General features: G+C 43.8%; 1 protein-coding gene across 1 annotated transcript in view; it reads left to right on the plus strand.

Moving 5' to 3' along the window:
• Window positions 1–14,302, plus strand: part of SLC24A2 (solute carrier family 24 member 2) — a 245,936-nt gene that overhangs the window by 179,446 nt on the left and 52,188 nt on the right. The window lies entirely within an intron of this gene.

Here is a 14,302-nt window from a genome sequence, read left to right on the forward strand (position 1 = left end):
CTCTGTAACAAGATGTTTCCAAGGATACAAACAAATGGCTCTAGGAGTAGTCTTTTGGTGACCTCAGATCCCCCTACATGGGCATCCATCCCTTTATCTCCTCATGGGGTGATACTGAATATTCTTGGAAGAGCAATCTCCGATTTTTACTTAATGTCAATAACCCATAGTTTAACACTACTATATATAAAATAGATAAACAACAAGGACCTACTGTATAGCACAGGGAACTGTATTCAATATCTTGTAATAACGTATAATGGAAAAGAATCTGAAAAGAGTATATATATATACACGTACATATTCACATGTACATGTATAACTGAATCACTTTGCTGTACACCTGAAACTAACACAACATTGTAAATCAACTATACTTCAGTTAAAAAATAAATAAATAACCCATAGTTTATTTCTCATCTGCAGACACCCAAATTTCATACCATTATCACTCCGGAACATCCTCAATAAATTGAACTTGGCTACCTTACTAAAGTTACTTTAAATGAAAATGTAGAAAGTTAGTTCAAAAGAAAACAAACTCGTGTGATGGGACAGAGACATTCAAAGGAGAGATGCCTTTCCACCAGTGGCAGTATACACAACTAATCATTTCTGCTCTTTGGAGATAAACAGTCACCGAGACATGTAGGTAGGTAGGTAGGTAAACAGAAATCCTGACTAAGGATACTTTGCAAAGATGCCATGTATTGTCCTAAACTCGTTGCCATTTAACAGAAGCCATTTCTAGAAAAATAATTTCTCCACGATTTAAAAAGTCAATCTTTGTTCATTTGTGTAAGGAAAAGAGAAGATAGAAAAGTTTGTTGTAATATCAAAGGCAAAAATAATAATGATCTTTTCTTTAATGAAATTAAGGCTAGTTTCATGGCAACCTATTGGCAACCTCTTTACCAAGCTGAGAAACTAATAATGTCTTATGTGAATCATGGTTTCCTCAATTAGTCATGTGGCTGAGTTTTGAAAACCCACATTATTTCAAAGAAACAGAAGCACCCTGATACATAGTCCAGCCAGTCATTTGATGTTCTTAACTCCAATGAAATATTCCAGTTCTTTCTCAAAGAGAAATTGAATTTTGGAATACTATTCAACAGTAGTTTCCATTGCCCAAGAGGTATCCTCTGAAAATGTAGTCCTAAAACAGGTCCTTGGTGCTATCTGTGGCCTTCACTTTATATTTTAATCCTGGCTTTGAATGGATGAGACTGTGTTGTATACCCTGATATATCAAGCAGGATAGTTTCAGCTCTATATAGCAGAAAATCCAGATTAACAGTGGTTTAAATCAGATGGAAGTATGTTTCTCTCTCAAGTAAAAGAGGTCCAGAGGCAGGCTGTACATGGCTGATATGGAAGCTTCACAGTAATCCTAGACCGCAACTCCTTCCATCCTTCTTCTTCACCATCCTAATATATGACTTTCAACCTCAAGGGCACCTCATGGTCCAAGATGGCTGCCACTACAGCTCCAGCCATCCCATCTGTATTCCAGGAAGGAGGAAGGGCCAAAATTATTTTCCCCAGCTGTTTTGTCTTCCTTTTAAGGAGGCTTCCTTTTAGACCCTCCCAGTAAAATCTGTCCAAAACTCAGTTACGTGCCTACACATAGTTCAAGGAAGCTTGGAAATGTAGTATGTTAAGCTGAGTGATTTGCTAGCCCCAATAATTCAGATATTATGTCATTAGGAAATGAAAAAGGAATAGATATTGATAGGCAACTTGCAATCTCTTCACAACAGAGAAATATCACTTTCATATAATTGTATGTTGATGGGGAGGACTGAGACCAGAGCAAGCTCTGTGAGGAAGATTGAGAGCTCATGCTAAGTTTGAGTTACCTATGGAACATCCAAATGGAGATGTGGAGAAAGTGGAATTGGAGTCTGGAGCTTGGGAGAGAAGTCAGGGCTATAGATATAGATTTGAAAGTCGTAAAATATAGGTATCATTTAAAGCTACAGAACTGGATAAGAATACCTAGCCAATCAATAGGAAAGAGGAGGCCAAGGAGTGAGCCCTGGGGACTCTAAAGTGTAGGGTCTGGGAAGAAGGGAGACAGCCCAGCAAAGGAGACTGTGGTGGGCAGAGGACCAGGAGAGAATGGCATCCCAGAAGCCAAGGGAAGAACTTGTTCTAAAGGAGGGGCATAAAAAGGTGATGGCATCAATGAATTGACCAATGAGATCAAAGAAGTTTTGTAATAGAAAGATAAAAGAGTTATAGACAGAACGTGGGATGTTTCCAGTCAGGAGTTTGGACATGGTGCAGTTATTGCTAGTGACAAAGTCTAAGGTCTAACTGCAGGAGTGGATGGATGAGGTGAGCTGGAGGAAAGGGCAGCTGGAAGCGAGTAGGTGAGGGCGGTGAGGAACCAAGTGTTGCAGGGCTCACCCACGTAGAGTTACCATGGATGGTAACACGAGTAATGGTGGAGAGGAAACGAGTGAACTGGGTTCTCATATATTCAGGAAAGAGGGAAGGATGACTTGGAAGTCGTTTGGGGTATAGGTGGTAGAGTTTATTGGCCTGGGCTTCAAAGAAGGACAGAGAAATGATCTATGAGTGGTAAGGTAGGAGGAATGGAATATGGGCACTTGGAGAGACAAGTAGTGTCACTTTCAAAGGCCACAGGAGAAAAAGGGCCATCAGGAAACAGCTATGTTTCAGTTGGAACAAAAAGACAACGTTCATAGAAGAGGTTAAGACATAAGAGATTTACCGATGGTGGGGCTGGGAGGTTGAGTCAGTCCAGGGATTTTCAGAGCCACTTGGTGATAAGCATCTCGATGGTGATGGATGGTGCTGAAGTGAACAAGGATGTAGCATGGGATGGGAACAACCTAACCATGTTTTCAAAGTTCTTCCTAGAGCCTCTTTCTTTCGATTGGTTGCATGGGCAGTTTGCAGTGATAAAGTGGGGTCTATCTTTCCAGGAGAGAGGAGCTCTGGGGAATCCCCCTGAGTCCAGCTTGGAGTGGGGAAGGTTGAGGAAGGAGATCAGCCTTCCTTAATTCAGGGAGACAGAGTTCAGTCCAGCACAGGAGGACCTTTCTTACCGACATGGCCAAAGATGGGATGGCCTGTCTCAGACAGGAGTGAGTCTCCCATCTCTGGAGAAGCCAAGGAAGCCTCCATCAGAAGGATGTTCAGATAATGGATACCTGGATGCCCCTTCCAGTCCCATGTCCAAGATCCTGTCCTGGTGCCTTTATTAAGTGGGACGGCAGACATTTTTGGTTTGCAGTCTACCTTTAAGATTAACTTGATCTTGCATTTTGATTAAGCTGCCACCAAGATTGTGGTAGGTATGTTCCTGGGTCATAGCATCTGGAATAAAAGGCTTGTGTATTAGTTGATCCATTTCACAGCCAAACTCTTTATTAATGTGGTTAAATACAGAAAATAGTCCATTAGTTCCTGTGGAATACACCCTTAAAAGAACGACAACCCACCCCCCAAAAAATCCTATATTCTTAGTTATAAATCTAAACTTTTACCACAGTAGAAATTTTAAATTGCAAATTAATTTTAACTATTCTTTTTTATTATAAAAACATTACATGCGCACAGAGGTAAAAAGCAAACATTACATAAGGAAAGACAATAAAAGTGAGCCCCCCTTTTACCCCAGATTCCATTCATTCCTTAGAGTTAACCACTTTTATCAGTTTTTTAACATATTCTCTTTTCTTCTATGTACTGTTCTATACCTGGCTTTCGTTTATTTATATGTCTTGAAGATATCTCCGTATTAGCACTTTTTTACTTTCCTCATTCCTTTTTAGCAGTTGCATAGTATTCCACTGCCCGGCTCTTCCCTGGTGGGTTTGATCAGTCCCCTGTTGATGAAGATTTAGGATATTTCCAATTTTGTTCATGTAGTTATTACAATGCTACATGAGCATCTTCTTTGCCCATATAATAAACTCTACTGAATAGAAGATATAAATAAAGATATAAAATAAATGTCTGGAAATAGAAATGACAGATCAGAAGACATACACATTTCAGACTTCGAATGGTAGTGTCAAATTGCCCTCCCAAGGCATTGCACCAATTTACACTCCTAGTAACAGTGAAGGAGCAAGCCTTAAACAACAAATTTAAATAAGTTCTTTGAACAGAGATTCAAACTGACTTCATTCCAAAGCGGATAAGCCTTCATAATGTAACTACCTTCTAATGTACTCATTGCTAAACCTGACTTTTTACCAAAGTTGATTGAAAGCCAGGGTGCAGTTCTGATGGAAGTCCTTGTCCTTTCTAAATGCAATGACAAGGCAATTCCTCCCACACAGAATATCCAATTTCCACTGCAGCCTGTGCCTTCTTGCCTCAAGACCATTGACATCCCTATAGAAACTCTGAGAAGTACACTGCAGGTTAACTTTCTCCCTTCGGTTACCAATGAGGGCACCCTCTGTTGTGCACAGACACCATTTCCAGCACCATGTTATGTTTCATTCATTCCAGGTTTATGGTTTAACTCATTCGGTCCAACTTTCCATAACCACACAATTTTTCTGGGCACCTGAACAGATGCTATCCGTGAAGGCTGAGCCTTCTCCAAAAAAACAGATTTAACTCATCAGTTATTAACCACATTACTTTTTTAGAGATGTATTCTTACAAGTCTCTCCCTGGGGCTGGATCTTAGGAAGACAGCAGCCTAGTGTGTGTGCATAACCAAACTAATCAGCTAGTAACCTGTATCAGATCTGTCAGAAAGACCAAACCAGCTGTGTGGGTAAATCCACGGTCTTCCTGAAAACCAGGACCAAGGAAGTCTTCTCATTAGAATACATCCAGCTCTTCAAACTTCATTGCATCTTATTTTCATGATCTAAACTGTCAGCAGTAAAAGCAGAAAGATTGGAGTTGGCAAGTAAAGGCAGACTTTGCCACATTGCATATGTAGAAGGTGTTAAGTGGCAGCAGAAGGCAAACCATGGATGCTTTTTTTTTGTCTATTTCTGACATCTTCAGAACTGAAAATGTTAAGTTCGCCTTCATCAGTCAAACTTGAACACTGTTATTATAAATTAATAATATAATTTCCCACCCCCATGAAACTTTCTCTTTAAAAAAAAAAAAGTGGGAATCTGTTATACCAGGAGGTTGGCATGTTCAATTAAACATGGTAAGTTTCTCTCTTGATTAGATCTGCAATGAACTGAAGTATCTCATTTTAGTCACGGGCCACTAAGCCTTCAGTCCCATTTAGTTAAGAACCCACGGCAGGTGCCGGCACTTCTGTTGCAAACCCACATTTCAAATGAGATTTACAGGCACCAGTTTACCATGTAAAGTTGAGGATTCAGAAAAAATAGAACATAAGAATCCAAGTTAACTGACAATTTGCAGACACATGAAATCCAAGTGACAGGAGAGGATGGGTGTACGTGAAACAGTGGCTGTTACAGAATAAAATCTTTCCCTTTATGCCAAGATAAATAACTGGGCAATATACAGGCTAATCATAAGGAAGAACTGTTTTGTTACATTCTGTTTTTTATATACATGTCAGAGTAACCGTTCAACACATATTTATTGAGCACCTACTATTTGCCAAGTGCTATGAACAAGTCAAAACTCTGCCCAAATGAATACACCAATGTCACAGCCCATTTGCAGAGAGACATACCCAAGATACAGGCTTTGACCACCTGATTCCAAGGAGCTCTTTTCCACCCCTTAGGTGGCATTGGGGCTGGATGCTGGCAAATCTTGGATCTGAAGCATGCCTGGGTAAAGTGATTCTTTATTCGTTTACCTCTTAGATATCCACAGGGTGCAAGGGATGGGAGCAGGGGGAAGACGTTCAAGCCTTCTATCCGGCAGCCCCTCCCTGACTCAGAGCTCCAAAGCTGAGATCAGACAAACTCCTTTGAGGATGTTTGTGTGTGAGCCATTTGTATCTGTGTATATGAGATAGAAAGGTCCAGAAAATTAAGTTCCTCAAATAATAAAACAGGCGACCCAAAATTATGAAGAGCAGTAGCTCCCAAGCCGTGTCAGCCTCGACCAAGGTCAGTAAATTGGCTCCTTGCCTGAAACATCGTAGTTTGCTATCTGATACCTGCTGCGAGTTTTTTGGTTTGTAAAATTCCGATTTTGCCTGAACTTGATTAGGTTATCTTTTTTTTTAAGAGAGTCTCAAAATAGACAAACATTAATTGTAAACACTATTAGACTTTGGAGATTTAATTTACATCATTAACTGGGAAGAGAGTCTGGTGAGTTTCCTGTGATGTGTTTCTGGATCTTCCTTCTTTCTCTCCCCTGGAAAAGAATGTAAACTTCAAATAGATTTGCATACAGCAAGAACTCCAAGCATCTCTCTCTCTCTCTCTCTCACACACACACACACACACACACATACACACACACAAGGTTCCCTTTGTTGTTTGTGTTCATGTTATATTCATAAACACTTACTGAGGACCAGCCTAAGAAGTAAGTACTGGGGGGACATGAAAAGCAGCATCCCTGCCTTGAGGGGCCCACAGGCCAGTTGGAGAGAGAGTCAGTAAAACACCTCTAAGGCTCTATGATAACTGTCATGACAGGATCAGTATCAGAGCGCTGTTATAAAGTACCAAGGTGCCTTGCCAGACCAGGAAAGGGACTCAGGAAAAGCTTCCTGAAAGATGAGATGCCTAAAGCAGAGTCTTAAGAAGGAGTAAGACAAGAAAATAACTGTGTGGGGCCTCCCTGGTGGCGCAGTGGTTGAGAGTCCGCCTGCCGATGCAGGGGATACGGGTTCGTGCCCCGGTCTGGGAGGATCCCATATGCCGCGGAGCGGCTGGGCCCGTGAGCCATGGCCGCTGGGCCTGCGCATCCGGAGCCTGTGCTCCGCAACGGGAGAGGCCACAACAGTGAGAGGCCCGCATACCGCAAAAAGAAAAAAAAAAAAAAAAAAAAGAAAATAACTGTGGAGCATTCCAAGCCATCTGAAGGGTGAATTAGAAGGAGGCAGGTCGGCAATGTGATTAAAAGCTGGGAGACCAATTAAGAAGCTGTAACCAACATCCAGGCTGGAAAGTGTTGGATCTAAAGTGTTCAAAGGTAGACTCAAAAGGACTTGGCAGCTAATTGGATATGGGGGAGAGGGTGACCTCTAAGGTGGCTAGAAAACACTGGAAGTGAGGAAATCACCAACAGAAAATACAAGCAGAAGAGCAGATTCCTAGGAAGGAAAATGATGTATGGAAGTCTGGGGCATGTTGAGTTTAACCATCAGAGGGACTTCCCAGTGAAGGTGTTCAGAAGTCCATTGGATGAGAGGATCTGGGCCAGAGATCTGAATGTGGGAATCATCACTATCTAGGCAGTGGTCCACTGGGTCCCTGGGGAGAATGTGAGGTGTGAGGAAGAGAGACCAAGGAGGGGCCCCTGAGGAGTGATGACACTTAAGGAGCACTCTCGGGACTCCTTGAAAATCAAAGAGGATTTTGAGGAGGGGAGTGAGGAATATCAGATGCCACTGAGAGATCCAGGCAAGTGGAGGTGAAAAGTGGCCACGGGTAGGTTCAGTGGAGCAATGCTGACAAATGGCAGGTGCAGAGTTAAGAAATGACCGAAGGAACCCTAAGGACACAGAGGCAGCAGCACAGACTGATCTTCCCAGAGGCTTGTCCATGAAGAGAAGGCAAGAGAGAGCAGTACCCGCAGGAAACCTGAAGTCAAGAGAAAAGTTGCCACGTTGAAAGACTTAAGCATGATTATATATTGAGGGGAAAGGGAAGGATTGAGGATAAGATGACTGATTAGGCAGAGTCCCTGAAAAGGCAGGAAATTGGGATAAAGGACAGAATTTCAACCTTTAAGATACCAACTTTTGACACACATTGGAAATCTTCCAAAATATTTAGGAAGACACTCTCATATTTCCAATGATAAGGTGACCCCATTAGGAGAGATGATATAGAACCAATTCACATGTAGACAGAACTGTGCTTTACTTGTGACTCCAGAGGCCATTGTTACAGAAAATTATTTTTAAAAGCCTTAATAAGGAAATCAGCCTGCTTCATTTCATTATATGATGGGTTTGGCCACCGCTTGAGATACAATTATGTAAATATTCTTATTAATTACAAATACTAGTCCTATGATTACATCTATAAATATAACTACAATTAAATTATGTTCATCATCTTTATGTGGTCCATTCACAAAATATTTACAAAGACACTTTACAAACTACTTTATTACAATACTAGCTTAATTTCCATTATTGTCAATGTAATTTTACAATAAGTGGTTTTACATGATGTTTCACAAAAATTAGAGGAAATAATTTAGAGGTTGAATAAGTAAGTAAACTCTATGATCTTGGTGTTTTTGTGCAGGATGAGAATATTATTTTTAATATTTTGCTTTTAAGAATAAAAGTCAGGTCAGATCCAAGAGGAGTTTATTCCTTCAAGCTGCTAGGTAGTGTCTTGTATCTTAGAACTTTCACTATTCTCTGAGTCTCCATGCCCTCCCGAGAAGGCCCATACCATCAGGGCATGAATCTCAAGTCCTTGTTTCTTGTCTCGCTGGCTCCAGGCTATGAACTCTACAAGGGCACCCACCAGCTGGATCTTATTACCAAATGTTGCCTGATTCATAGCACAGTCTTGGTTAATATTTGCAGAGTAGAAGACTGTGACTTGTACTGACTTGGAAAAAAAGCTGACTTCCCAGGGGAGCTAATATACTGAGAGCCTCACTGTAACTCAGTGACTGCATGTGACGTGCCAAGCACGATTCTAAGACGCTTGTTGAGGGACACAAAGATACACGGATGGCGGAGAGGTCTCTGCCCCTGAGAAGCCTGCCCTCTGGTGGGGAAAGCAGACAGGTGGGCAGCAAACTGAAATAAGGGCTGTGACAGGGGTACAAAGTGCCACGATAGCGGCGGGCGGATTTCCACTTGGGAAGATGGGTGTGTGTATCAGTAGAGAAAAAGCTTCGGGTCTGGCCTTCAGTTAGGCCTTGACAAATGAGGAGTATGTTCATACAGAAGGAGAAGCCAAAGCCCAGCTTTCCCCGCTCTGCTCTCTGCTGTGCTCGCCAGTGCTCACCTGGGCAGCCTGGTGGGGGAGGTGCAGGAATGGGATGACTGGTGTCCCCCTCTGTCTTCCATCTCTGGTGCATAAACACCTGGTCCAGCCCATTTCTCCTCTTTACCTTCGGACAGTTCCTGGGGCTCTACGTACGGATCCTCAGCCCTACTGGGGCCTTGGGCTTGGGTGGACTTGAAAGAATTTACTTTGGGTCATTAGCCAGCGAGAAGCACGTACGAACCTCATCAACTTGCCAGGAAACCACAAACACAAGGATTGATTGAGCCCCGCTGGGCGCTGGGGATTCGGCAGCGAACAAAACCGATGAAAATCCCTACCCTCGTGGAGCTTGGCTGCTCATGGGAAGCAGCAGGTAATCAATAGCAATAAGGATACAGTAAATTAGATGGTGAAAAACACTTTTTCAAGAAAATAAGCTGGGGATGAGAAATGCTGGAAAGAAAAGTTGCAAATTTAAATAGGCTGCTCAGAGCAGCCTTGATGAGAAGGTGACATTTGAACGAGTATTTGAAGGAGTTGAGAGAGTGAAGCCCGTGGATCCCTGGGAGAAGAACATTCCAGGTAGAGGGACCAGCAAAGGCCATGGCGCTGAGGTGGGAGAGTGCACAGTGTTTTCCAGAACAGCAAGGAGGCCAGCGTGCTTGAGCAGAGTAAGCTAGGAGAGGGGGAGGGGCCGGGGGAGGGGGTCGAGGTGAGCTTCACTGGAAAGAATTTTCCAGGTCATTGGGAAGACTTTGGCTTTCACTTTGACCTCAGGAGCCACTGCAGGATTTTGCACAGAGGAGTGAGTGGCGTGATGATCTGATCACTGAGACCAGCCTGGGGGACAGAGAGGTAAAGGTGGAAGGGAGACTGGCCAAAAGGCCAGCAGGATTGTTGCTCGGCCCAGGGGAATGGGGAGGGGAAAGTGGTCAGATTCTGAAATATTCTGAAAGTAGAGACCCCAGATTTGCTGGTGGATAACATGTGGGATGTGAGAGGAACCCACGATGACCCCAAGGTCGGCATTTGCTCTTTGCCACGTCAGTTCCATTGCATACCTTCTCAGAGTGACGATGGCCTGGCTGCCTGACCTGAGTCTCTGCTTCCAGACAAAAAGACAGGGGATAAACAGGAAGAAAGTTCAGTGCCCTTTTACTTTTTAAGCTACCAGCCAAGCCATAAACTTCAAAGACGGAGACAGGAAAGGCAGAACTGAAAACACAAAAATAGTTTCTAAAACACTAAGTATTCCCCCCTGTTTCATTTTCCCTTTTCTTCTCCCAAACCAAGGTCTGTTCACCGAGGTGTGTGTGGCCACTCCCTTTACATCTGTAAATCTCTTTGGTCCTATCTCTTCTGTGTTTCTGGTGCTCAGAATGTTCCATGGCAGCCGGGAGGGAATCTTACCTCCAGCCCAAAGGGTTCCTGTCCAGCACTGCTGATTACTTGGTGGGAAAGATGTGAAGGAATTTCCAGGGGTCATTTCCATTAATTAACAGCAGAAGCAGAAGCAAAATGCTTTTTCTTTGAGTAAACAGAACCTCCAAAAGTTATTTTGCGAAGCAGCTTAGAGCTTCTGTTTTATGGCAGAGAGATTGGTTGAGGATTTTGATTCCTCAAATTTTGTTCTTCCAAAATTTGTTCTTATTCATAATAGGCCTTTCTGCTTTGATCTTCTCCCACACTTCCCTGCCGCACCCCCTCAACACACAGTCCCCTGAGGACACTCAGCTGGTATTCTTCTGCAGATTTCAGAGCAAGCTAAACTATATTAAAATTGTGTACTAGGTTTTGACGTACTAGGTGCCTCATGATTTGAGCAGAATGTGCTATTTCTGCGATTTTAAGTATACAAATTATCTGTCGCTGTATAAAAATACAACACTTGAAGGGTTCACACTGCAGCAGAGTATATTTTTTAAAGTTGCCTTAAAAAATGTTAAAAATCACTCCTCTCACCTTGAAAAGTGCTCGAAAATGTCGTCTTCTTTAGGCACAGAGCTACAGTTTTCTCTTAGACCTGTCCATGTCAACCCTTATGCCAACGTGGAATCCATGCCTAAAATAGTCTATGGAAGCAGTGCCTTTACTGCCAAGGTCTCCTGCACCGGAGGCTGCTAAGCTTCCATTCTATTTTTAAATATCAAGCTTTTTATTTTCAGTAATTTATGGGGTGAAGGTCCTGCATTCACTTCCATAATAATACCAACCCTTTCTGAGTAATTTACTGTATGTCAGGGCCGTCTAAACACCTGCTGTGTATCAAACCATTAAGTCTTCCAGCAGCTGTACGAGCTGGGTGTTCTATTTATTATCCCCATTTAAAAATTCTGAGCCTGAGACACAGAGGAGGTAAAGCCCTTGTGCATCAGGAAGCTCTTTTGAGCCACCCCGAGTCCACTGTGCAACACCAATAGCCCTTCCCTGTACTCTGTCCTCACAGGTAATGGGAGAAAGCTGATCACTATCTTTTCATTTTAAGATCATGAAGGTATCTAAAACACAGAGGGCCAGCTCCCTCACCTTGACCTTCTTAATTTCGGGAAAGTATAAAGTGATCCTTCTCCTAATTGGTTTTGGAACTGACTTTGGGGGACTCACTGAAAACTAAACACCAATCCGACAAGGCCCCCGATGCTTACACTGTCGGGTCAGATGCAGCTAATTCTCCAGACCCGCCTGTGTGGATTGAGAGAAGAGACAATGCCAACGATTCCTCTAAAGCAGGGGTCCCCCACCCCGGGTCTCACAGCAGGAGGTGGGCCGCGGGCGAGTGAGCAGAGCTTCATCTGCCGCTCCCCATGGCTCTCATAACCGCCTGAGCCATCCACCGCCACACGCCCCTGTCCATGGAAAAATTGTCTTCCATGAAACTGGTCCCTGGTGCCAGAAAGGTTGGGGACAGCTGCTCTAAAGCAACTCAGGGCCACGTTACCCTTGCCCCTGGGCTGTCTGTTGGTTTGTTTTTCTTTTTCCTCTTATCTACAGAGTTCTGCTAATGCCAGGCACTGTGATCAGTCCTTTACACATATTTTCTCACTTAAGCCTTGCATTTAGCTCAGGAGTCAGTCGTTAACATCCCTATTCAACAGGTGGGAAAACTGAAGCTCAGAAATATTCATGTGTTTACCAGTTCTCAGCCAGCAGAGCCAGTGAGAGAGGCGGGGCTTAAGCCCAGGCCTAGCTGCCTCGAAATCACATCCTTTTAACCACAGTACTGTGCTGTCCCCAACACACATGCATCCTGCGAGGCGTTCTCCCAGCTTGTGGCTTCAGGCTGAACAGGTCCTGAAGGTGCCAGGTCTTCCTACCCCCAAACACAGAGGGTCCCTTTGAGAATCCCATGTTGTGTGCTCACTCTTGTCCTGTCAGCATGATCCTCACAGCTTTTCTCAAAAGGTGCCCTGTGGTGATCCCAGGGGTGTCCACGGAACTGGGATGAGGATGCCTTGCTGGCGAAGCTCTGCCCCACCACCCCAAGGAACTCCCCTGTGTGCTAAATTCTAAAGGTGGGCCTTCACCCTTTCTTCACCTTTTCTGTGTGCTGCTTTTCTAGAAACTAATCTCTGAAAATCCTTTTAGGCCTTGGAGCAGCCATTGTCAGCACTCACAAGGCAGAATGGCTGCCAGGTTCTGCAAATTGGGGCAGACGTTGTATTAAAGAAGTTGAAGGGGTGGGTGGACGAGAGCTGCTCCCCAGGCAGCCTCTGCAGCTTTGCCTTGCTGCCCAAGGGCTGAACCCCAGGAGAAAACAAGTAAGGTCTATCCCTCCCATTTTTCCATAGCACAGAAAATCTGAGGTGCTCCTGCAGTGGGAAAACGGGTGACACCCAGTCTAGAAAACCCTTGCTGGTCTGTGGAAATGTTTGAGAACCTATGAAATCCCAATTCTTGAATCATTTCCCTACCCTGTCCTCCCACTCCTCCTTTAGAGAATTTGGGGAAACCAGCCCATGTTTCATGACTTTTGGGCATTACTTGGATTGGATTACTTCACGTTTTATTTCCCCAGGCTTGTTTGTTTCCTCTTCTGAATGCTCTCTTGCTTTATTATTACTTTACATACAATTTTTAAATAGCAATTGTTGATCATAGAGCTGCAGAATGTCTAAGTTCAAAGACAGACCCCAAATCCACAGAGTGGCATTATTACTAGAATCATCACCTTCTATAAAGTTTAGAACCTCCCTTTTCCTCTTCTTGCCTCTTCAGCAGATGATTTGAGGACTTCTTAGGGTTGTCTTCCACAAGAAGTACCCCTCTGTAGGCTTCAGGCTGCCAAATGCTGAGAATCACTCTTCATTATCCAGCTATCTACTCCCCAAATAAGACTAGATTTGGCAGCCAGGAACGTGTCTTGCATCCATGCTGCCTGGCAACCCCCAGACAATCCCAGCTCCCTGCCCGTTTCCTCCTTCTTGAATTCCTTCTTTTTCTCTCCTTTTTCTTTTCTTTTTTTTTTCCTTCTTCCCTTTTACCTCCTCCTTCTCCTAGTCCCCAGACTTCTTTCCTTTCCTCTTTTCTTCCCCGAGTTTCCATGGAGATTAAATAGAAATAGCCAAATTCAAATTACCTTCCAGCGTGGGGAACCTAATGCTGACCTTCAACATCCCTCAAGGATGGACATCATGCCCATCACCTAGTCCTTCTTTATCATTCCTTATGAAGCCCAAGCCACATACTGACCCACTTTTCTCTGTGTCATGTTCCTCTTCCTGCTTCCTTGGAGGGTGTGCCCAGCAGGGCACATTCATTACCTAGACTAAGGTACTTACCTGCTGGAGGCTTCCTTTATGGTAGCAGGCATCTAGATTTAAGGCTAATGGAGCTTGCAAGCAGAAGGGGCTCTCTCCCCCATCATTTTCACCATTGAAGTCAACTGGTCCCACTCTAGTTTACAGCTCCTGTCATCCCCAGCCAGGCACACAAGTCACCTCTGTGACCACTCCCCAGGATTTCCATTCACAAGGAGGGGTGGGATGTGGATGCCAACCTGCCATGCCCCATCCTAGGAGGACAGGCTCTCCAAGAGAAACGTTTTGGGGTTTGATTTGGTTTGGTTTGGGTCTAACTAGAAAAGTAGAATGAGCTCCCCTGCTAATATGCTGCTAGAGAACCCAGCCAACCCCCAATGCCTAGTGGGAAAATTGTAGGAGTTGTGATATTTTCAGGGACTCATCATATCTGAATCTAGGCAATAATCAGTCAGTTTCAAATGA

The sequence above is a fragment of the Mesoplodon bidens genome (genome assembly GCF_964165515.1).
Source record: "Mesoplodon bidens genome assembly, chromosome: 6".
Lineage (NCBI taxonomy): Eukaryota > Metazoa > Chordata > Mammalia > Artiodactyla > Ziphiidae > Mesoplodon > Mesoplodon bidens.